Source organism: Papio anubis, chromosome 1 (genome assembly GCF_008728515.1).
Source record: "Papio anubis isolate 15944 chromosome 1, Panubis1.0, whole genome shotgun sequence".
NCBI lineage: Eukaryota > Metazoa > Chordata > Mammalia > Primates > Cercopithecidae > Papio > Papio anubis.
Genome location: NC_044976.1, coordinates 90,056,271 through 90,065,413, shown reverse-complemented (window position 1 = coordinate 90,065,413; position 9,143 = coordinate 90,056,271). Strand labels below are relative to the sequence as shown.

General features: G+C 37.9%; 1 pseudogene; it reads right to left on the bottom strand.

Annotated features, from left to right (window-relative positions):
* Window positions 1–335: 335 nt before the first annotated feature.
* LOC116271872 lies at window positions 336–471 on the bottom strand (annotated as a pseudogene).
* Window positions 472–9,143: the final 8,672 nt, after the last annotated feature.

The following is a 9,143-nucleotide window of genomic DNA, read 5'->3' as shown; positions in this document are numbered from 1 at the left end:
TTGAGTTTGCTGGCTCTGCCAATGAGAGGTTTTTTTTTTTTTTTCTGTTTTTTTTTTTTTTAAATCTTAAGGAAAGCAATAACTATATTTCTCAGTATCATGAGGGAGTTGGAATTATTTAACCTAAGATTTTATTCATTTTTGTATCCAGAAATGAAAGTATAGGTAAGAATCTTCTGAGAAACTTTCTCAATTAAGAAATACAAATCAACTGAGACATTCTGATCACAAGTTACTGAGGTCTAAAAATTTTTTTTGTTTAGATGCTAGGGTAATAATAGAAAATTTAAAAAAATTTTGGTATGATTTGAAAAGAATCATTTAGCTTTGCATTTAATTTGTATCCATTTTTCTATTTGCATATGTATCATTAGCCCCTAATTTCTGATGTTGGAGATTTTCCAGTTATGTGCTTTAAACTGATAAAAACAAATACTGCACTTGATCTTAGCCAAAAGGCTGAGAAGTGATGCAGTCATGTGCTTTCAGACCCTGCAGGTTTGTGACTTGCTACAAAATCTCCATGAGTTCAAAAAATTCAAAACATATGGCAGCTCAGATGTTAGCCTGGGGAAAATAAAATATTAAAAAACTTGAAACTGCTTAGAGGATGCTTTGCTATATATATTTTAATGTGATTTGTGTATATGAGTATGTTGGGAAAGATGTCCCTTGGGAATGAAGTTGAAAGAAAAACTCTTTATGCTTTAAGTCCACTCTGGATAGCAGTAGATATTACATATAAAATGAGAATTTGTTCAAAGCCAGGTATTTAAAAAATATACTTCTTCTGATTGTAATGTTTAAGTAACAACAAAAATCAGTGTTAACTGCTGTTCAAGGGAAACGGTGTGGTTTGTAGAAAGAGCTGGAGATCACATATAGGGGAATTCAGGCAAAATCACCATATTCGATATCAAATATTCATGTCTAGGATACTTCCTAATTTGGGGAAAATATCAGCTAAATCATGTGAATGGTACTTTTATCCAGAAAAAAAAAAATATGTTTAAACTCCCCAGTATCATACCTTATAGCCTACAAAATAACTTATTCTGTCAAAACTTCCCCCAGATGACTTGTGATACAAACCATCCTGCTGGAAAAAGAAGCTTCCTACTACTTGAGTGAGCTACTTGCTCATTCCTAATGTGTGGATGGAATAGACAGTTGGAGCACAGGTTGCAGAAATTGGCAGGACTCCTTTTCAGAGCTAATGTTGTCATTTTTTTTTCAGGGTAGCAAATTTTATTTTATTTTATTTTATTTTATTTTATTTTATGCTGGCCCAACAAGAGAGATTTATTATGTAGTTATTTTAAAAAATCAATTAAAAAAGTCATCTACCCACCTTCCTAGAAAAATGTAATCTCCTATACACAAGCAAGCTACATGGTTAAAATGTAACTTTATGATACTAGGATATATATGTGGACACATATCTATTTATACTTCTATAGGCATTAAATTTTTGCATTGCCATTCAGAGTGCAAGTGGCAGGGTTGACCTTATTGACTGAACCTTTGAATAAGAAAACAAGACATGCATTCACAGACCTTCTTACAAACGTATAATTAATAATGATTTAAGCCAACCTTTAAAGCTATTAGTAGAAAAATTTTATATTTTCTGTTAATTAAGAAACACATAAAACAGGTGAATAAAGATAAAGTTCCTAATGTTCAATGACACCTTACAATTTGATAGCTCTTTTACTTCACAGGTATCTGAAAGATGTCCAATATACATTAACTCATTTTACTTTTAATTTTACTTTTATATTAATCACTCTCTTATCTTGCTCATTGTTTTCTGGGCTTAAGAGGTTTTAATTCCCACTCAGTCTCCATGTCTTTTTTTAAATCCTCAACCTTCACCTTTTGAGTTGTGTTTCTGGGCAGAACGCTTTCACTGGGACTTGCTTTAACCCACACTACTCCATTTACTAGTGGAAGGATAATGTTCTAAAACATCTAATATATATATCTAGTCTATTCTCCATCTGCTTGGTTTCGTGCCATTGTCCTTCCCTCCCCATAACACACGTATGCAAGGCACCTACCCTCAGCCACTCATTCAGACATGCGCACACACTATTTTTATGAATTCTCAGAAATTTTCCCCATCCATTAAATGAGCAAATGCTTTTAAACTGTAGAGTGCTACTAAATTTTTTTGTGACACTGATATTTCATAGGCCACTAATCTGAGTTAGATAAAGCAAAATAACAATGCAGGTAACTCATTTCCTACCAAAAACCATGAAGCATTATTACTCTGAGAACATGCCCCAGTTGTTGGAATCCTAGATTCTCTGACACTCCCTAACCAATAGTCCCTCTGGTTTCCCAGCTGACAACTAGGAGAAGGGACTTGACTAACCATCATAATTGCATGTACTTTTCTTTTTTTTTTTTTTTTTGAGACGGAGTCTCGCGCTGTGTCACCCAGGCTGGAGTGCAGTGGCGCGATCTCGGCTCACTGCAAGCTCCGCCTCCCAGGTTCACGCCATTCTCCTGCCTCAGCCTCCGAGTAGCGGGGACTACAGGCGCCCACCACCACGCCCGGCTAGTTTTTTTGTGTTTTTAGTAGAGACGGGGTTTCACCATGTTAGCCAGGATGGTCTCGATCTCCTGACCTCGTGATCCACCCGCCTCGGCCTCCCAAAGTGCTGGGATTACAGGCTTGAGCCACCGCGCCCGGCCAATTGCATGTACTTTTCATAAACCAGGCTTACATTCCTGGTTGATTTCATAGCTCCTAGTTCTAGAGCTGCCCCTGCAGCCATGGTGACAGTTCTGCTGCCTGCTTCACTGCCTCTACCCTGACAACATGTTGTTCTGAGGCTAGCAGATCTCGCCCAAGGCAGGATTCTCAATTTTGGAAGGCTTAGTGGGGTCAGGCCCAGGGAATGGTCTGTGAGTATTGCTTAAGCAGCCTCTCCTCCACAGCCTGGTCCCTGCAGCTTCTCTTGCTGTGTCTTGCTCCATCTGTTGCTCCCTGGATGCGAATGTGCCTCCCCTAGGGCGCTGGGCACTGGGCTGACAGAGTCCTAACCTCACCACTCATTCCCTACTGAAGAGTTACTCTATTCCTTTTGCACTTCAACATCTCCCTCTCCCTCCAGAAAGCTATTTCATGTTCTCAGGACTGGTAGAAGCCATGAGCAGCCAGAAGTTCTAGAGAAAATGTTCAAATTTATCCCCTTTTCATTCTCTAGTGATTATTGGTGGTGGCAGCTGTTGTGTAAAAACTGATGTGTCTATTTCCCTTTGTAGTGGCTTCAGACTCTGGGTAGACATGTATACAGCACTCTCAACTTTGTTCCAAGGATCACTTGAGATGCTAAAATATATGCTATTGCATGTACTACACATTCTCCATGCTTTGACAAATTTAAACATGAGATAACCCATGCTTAAATGCATCCTAACTCAACATATATCACAAATGAATAATCATCTGCCAGTTGTGATAGCATCTCTTCCCTTTCCCCGTTTCCTGGAAAGGATTCCAGACAAATGTATTATTTCTGCTTCTACATAGGGTTTCTTATTGCTTATTCTGTCTACACATCAATTTGTTCAGTATCTTAACTGGTTATTTGTACCACTGCAATATCTCTTGATTAACTACAAAATTATATCACCTGTAGAAACTATCTTATTTCTGGACAACATATATATTATAATAATGAATCTTTGATCATATGGCTGCAAGATCCTGCCAATTACTTTTTGGCCTGAGACAAAAAACAAAACAAAACATAACAAAAATGCTTTTTTAAAAGTATGTTTTCTACTCTGATTTCTGACATTTAAATATCTTTTAAAGATATCTGCCAGTGGCTTCTGAAAGTTCCTTTAAATAATCTTTTTGAAGATAAAATATGTTGCATGTTTCAGTAATACAATTTTATATAAGATTCTGGATGCCAGATTCTTAATTATAATGCTCAGGTAAAGTCTACTCCAGACACCAACCACCTGAAGGAATATGTTAATTCTTATTTATACAGGGACTTTATAACAATGGCAAAAGAATTTGCTAAGAATGACTAAACCTCGTATGCTTAATGTGAAGTATCTATAGTTTGCCTCACAAACCTGAATACAATTAACCATAAAATACACATACACTGGTTATGAGTCCCCACATACTTCTCCTGAAGAAACTGGCATTAATTTTTACTTAGGAAATAATCTATGCTGGTACAGAATAATTCCCTTTGTCCTCAAGTTTATGTGCTGGGACGTTTGCTTCCTAGTTCAGGGTTTGTGTTAACACATTTTAGAATCTACTTATACAGTCAAGTACAAAGAACAGCCATTGAATGCTGAATCTTTCTTAAGTGATTTCTATGGAAAGCTTATGTTCTTTGTAATACACCTTAGCTGGCTGTGGTTCTATGGTGCATTAATTCTAGGCCTAATTGGAACACCCTGTCTGGCAGTTCTATTAGGATCAACATTCTTGACTTTGGAGAGCAGAAGATATTTTAAATTCACTTTGGTGGGAAGAGTCAATTTCTGCCTGAGAAGAGAAAAAAACAGATTTTCTGAAATATGAGTATAGGATCTTATACAAGACCATTAAACACTCTCCTTAGCCATTTGGAACTCAAGGAATTGCTTTCTAATTAATTTATGTCATTATGTTCTCGGTTACATAGATACTTACTAAATCTTTCCTAAAGAAAAATTATCCTGGCGAGGCATGGTGTCTCACACCTGTAATCTGAGCACTTTGGGTGGCCAAGGTGGGCAGACTGCTTGAGACAACAAGTTTGAGACCAGCCTGGGTAACATAACCTCATCTCTACAAAAAATAAAAATAATTTAAAAAAAAATTAGCAGGGTGTTGTGTGGTGATATGTACCTGTGGTCCCAGCTACTTGGGAGGCTAAGGCAAGAGGATTGCTTGAGTCCAGGATGTTGAGGTTACAGTGAGCCATGAGGTTACAGTGAGCCATCACATAATTGCCTTCCAGCTTGGGCAACAGAGCAAGACCCTGTAGAAAGAAAGAAAGAGAGAAAGAGAGAAAGAAAGAGAGAAGGAGAGAAGGAGAGGAAGGGAAGAAGGGAGAAAGGGAGGAAGGGAGGATTGGAGAAAAGAGAAAGAAAGAAAAGAGAAAGTGAAAGAAAAAGAGAAACTGAAAGAAAAAGAAAAGAAAGAAAGAAAGCAAAGAAAGAAAGGACAGAAAGATTTTTTTTTGGTTTGTGCTTAATTCAGTCTTCCTTTTGTTATTTAAGTATCTACTGAATTGGGCCTAACTCCCTAAACTTTTCTTTCCTCTTGAGAATCCCATCATATCAAACTACTTTTATTTCCTTTTTTCTCAGAAATTAATTTTGTAATTCTCAGTTTCTTCCCAAATGATCTCTTCACTGTTTCTTGTTCAAATCTGACAATAAAAAACACAACACATTTCTGGCTGTCACCTGCAGAAAAATAGTCTTGAAACCTCAACAGTTCTTGGTTCCTGCTTCTCTAGAGCCACCAATACTAATTTTTCTTTTTCTTTCTTGCTTTTTTAGATACCGGATCTTGCTCTGTTGCCCAGAGTGCAGTGGTGGGATCACAGCTCACTGCAGCCTGGAATTCCTTGGTTCAAGCCATTCTCCTGCCTCAGCCTGCCAAGCAGCCAGGATTATAGGCACACACCATCACGTCTGATTAGTTTTTAAAATTTTGGTAGGGATGAGGTCTCACTGTGTTGCCCAGGCTGAGACTAATTTTTCAATATTAATTCCTACTGACTAATCAGAGTGTAAAAGATGTGGACATTACAAAGTAAAGAAAATTTTGGTTATGTTGGATATATCAGCTAGAACTCATGGCATTGGCTGTAATAGCATTATCATATGTCCCAGCAATTCCACTCCTAGATACATATCCAAAGGAATTGAAAGTGGGGACTTGAACAGAGATATCTACACACGAATGTTCATAGAAGCATTATTCACAATAGCCAAAAGGTGGAAATGTGGAAACAATTCAAATGTCCATTAGCCAGGATTACAAATGGATAAACAAAATGTGGTATTTACATACAATGGAATATTATTGAGCCTTAAAAAGGGGTAAAATTCTGATCCATGCTACAACATGGATGAACCTTGAGAACATTGTGCTAAGTGAATAATCCAGAAACAGAAGAACAAATATTGTATGATTTCACTTATATGAAGTACTTAGGATAGGTAAACTCAGAATTAGAAAGTAGAATAGAGGCTACCAGAAATTAGGGAAAGGGGAAAAGGAGGAGTTCCTGTTTAATGGGCAGAAATTTCATCTTTCTTTTTTTTTTAATTATACTTTAAGTTCTGGGGTACACGTGCACAATGTACAGGTTTGTTACATAGATATACACGTGCCATGTTGGTTTGCTGCACCCATCAACTCGTCATTTACATTAGGTATTTCTCCCAACGCTATCCCTCCCCCAGCCCCCCACCCCGCAACAGGCCCCAGTGTGCGATGTTCCCCTCCCTGAATGGGCACAAATTTCTTATTGGGGATAATGAAAAAGTTTTGGGTATGGATAAGAGTGGTGGTTATACAACATTGTGAGTGTATTTAATGTCCCTGAATTATACACTTATATATGGTTAAAATTATAAATATTATTCAGGTTTTACCACAATGAAAGAAAGGAAGAAAGCGCGCCTTCTAGTGGAAGCTGGGTGCAGAGAGAGCTCTGTATTCTTGGCTGCAGCTGTCTAGAATGGAGACTGTCTCGCTAAGCTGGGACTTGGGAGTCTTGGATAAAATACCACAGACCCTTGCCTTTCTTACCAATTTTTTATATCTCTTACCTGAAGAGATGTTTCTTCTTTTGCTATTTGCCCTTAGGATCATTTCCAGAGGGTCTGAGTCATTTTTCGAGAATTTTCACCAATTTCACTGAGAAGTCAGTTAGCAGAGCTCTTTATGCAGTCATGCCAGAAGTTGATTGGGAAGACTATATTTCAAATGTTAGTTATGTTATTCAATTTGGAGGATTGCTTATAACGTTGCTGCACTGGTTGTAAAACTAAATTTTTAGGATTAAAATGTTTTCTTGAGAAACGTGGCAATATTACTAAAAACCATGGCAATCTCTCCCCCCAAAATGGGATTTTTAGTAACTTTATCACCGTCCTGAGGCTTCCTTTTAAAAGCTGAAGCTTTGACATTTTTTATTACATTATTTTAAGAGAAAGGTAAGGCTCTATAGATTCCCCATGCATTCTTGAATAAATGAGTGAATGAATGAATGAATGTTTTTGTTTATGAACATGGTGGCCATTTGCTACTGTGTGCTTTGACAGTAAGACAAATTACTATAGACTGGGTGGCTTAAACAACAAACATTTTTCACAATTTTGGTGCCTGAGAAGTCCGAGATCACAGTGCAGGCAGATCCGGTATTTGGCGAGGGCCTCCTTCCTTGCTTGCAGATACTGTCCTCCTGTATCCTCATATGGCAGAAAAAGAGCGAACTAACTCTCTGGTCTCTTTTTTTTTTTTTTTTAAATTTATTTATTATTATTATACTTTAAGTTGTAGGGTACATGTGCATAACGTGCAGGTTTGTTACATATGTATACTTGTGCCATGTTGGTGTGCTGCACCCATCAACTCGTCATTTACATCCGGTATAACTCCCAATGCAATCCCTCCCCCCTCCCCCCTCCCCATTATAGGCCCCGGTGTGTGATGTTCCCCTTCCTGAGTACAAGTGATCTCATTGTTCAGTTCCCACCTATGAGTGAGAACATGCGGTGTTTGGTTTTCTGTTCTTGTGATAGTTTGCTAAGAATGATGGTTTCCAGCTGCATCCATGTCCCTACAAAGGACACAAACTCATCCTTTTTTATGGCTGCATAGTATTCCATGGTGTATATGTGCCACATTTTCTTAATCCAATCTGTCACTGATGGACATTTGGGTTGATTCCAAGTCTTTGCTATTGTGAATAGTGCTGCAATAAACATACGTGTGCATGTGTCTTTATAGCAGCATAATTTATAATCCTTTGGGTATATCCCCAGTAATGGGATGGCTGGGTCATATGGTACATCTAATTCTAGATCCTTGAGGAATCGCCATACTGTTTTCCATAATGGTTGAACTAGTTTACAATCCCACCAACAGTGTAAAAGCGTTCCTATTTCTCCACATCCTCTCCAGCACCTGTTGTTTCCTGACTTTTTAATGATTGCCATTCTAACTGGTGTGAGATGGTATCTCATTGTGGTTTTGATTTGCATTTCTCTGATGGCCAGTGATGATGAGCATTTTTTCATGTGTCTGTTGGCTGTATGAATGTCTTCTTTTGAGAAATGTCTGTTCATATCCTTTGCCCACTTTTTGATGGGGTTGTTTGTTTTTTTCTTGTAAATTTGTTTGAGTTCTTTGTAGGTTCTGGATATTAGCCCTTTGTCAGATGAGTAGATTGCAAAAATTTTCTCCCATTCTGTAGGTTGCCTGTTCACTCTGATGGTAGTTTCTTTTGCTGTGCAGAAGCTCTTTAGTTTAATGAGATCCCATTTGTCAATTTTAGCTTTTGCTGCCGTTGCTTTTGGTGTTTTAGACATGAAGTCTTTGCCCATGCCTATGTCCTGAATGGTACAGTGAAATCAAAGAGGACACAAACAAATGGAAGAACATACCATGCTCATGGATAGGAAGAATCAATATTGTGAAAATGGCCATACTGCCCAAGGTAATTTATAGATTCAATGCCATCCCCATCAAGCTACCAATGAGTTTCTTCACAGAATTGGAAAAAACTGCTTTAAAGTTCATATGGAACCAAAAAAGAGCCCGCATCTCCAAGACAATCCTAAGTCAAAAGAACAAAGCTGGAGGCATCACGCTACCTGACTTCAAACTATACTACAAGGCTACAGTAACCAAAACAGCATGGTACTGGTACCAAAACAGAGATATAGACCAATGGAACAGAACAGAGTCCTCAGAAATAATACCACACATCTACAGCCATCTGATCTTTGACAAACCTGAGAGAAACAAGAAATGGGGAAAGGATTCCCTATTTAATAAATGGTGCTGGGAAAATTGGCTAGCCATAAGTAGAAAGCTGAAACTGAATCCTTTCCTTACTCCTTATACGAAAATTAATTCAAGATGGATT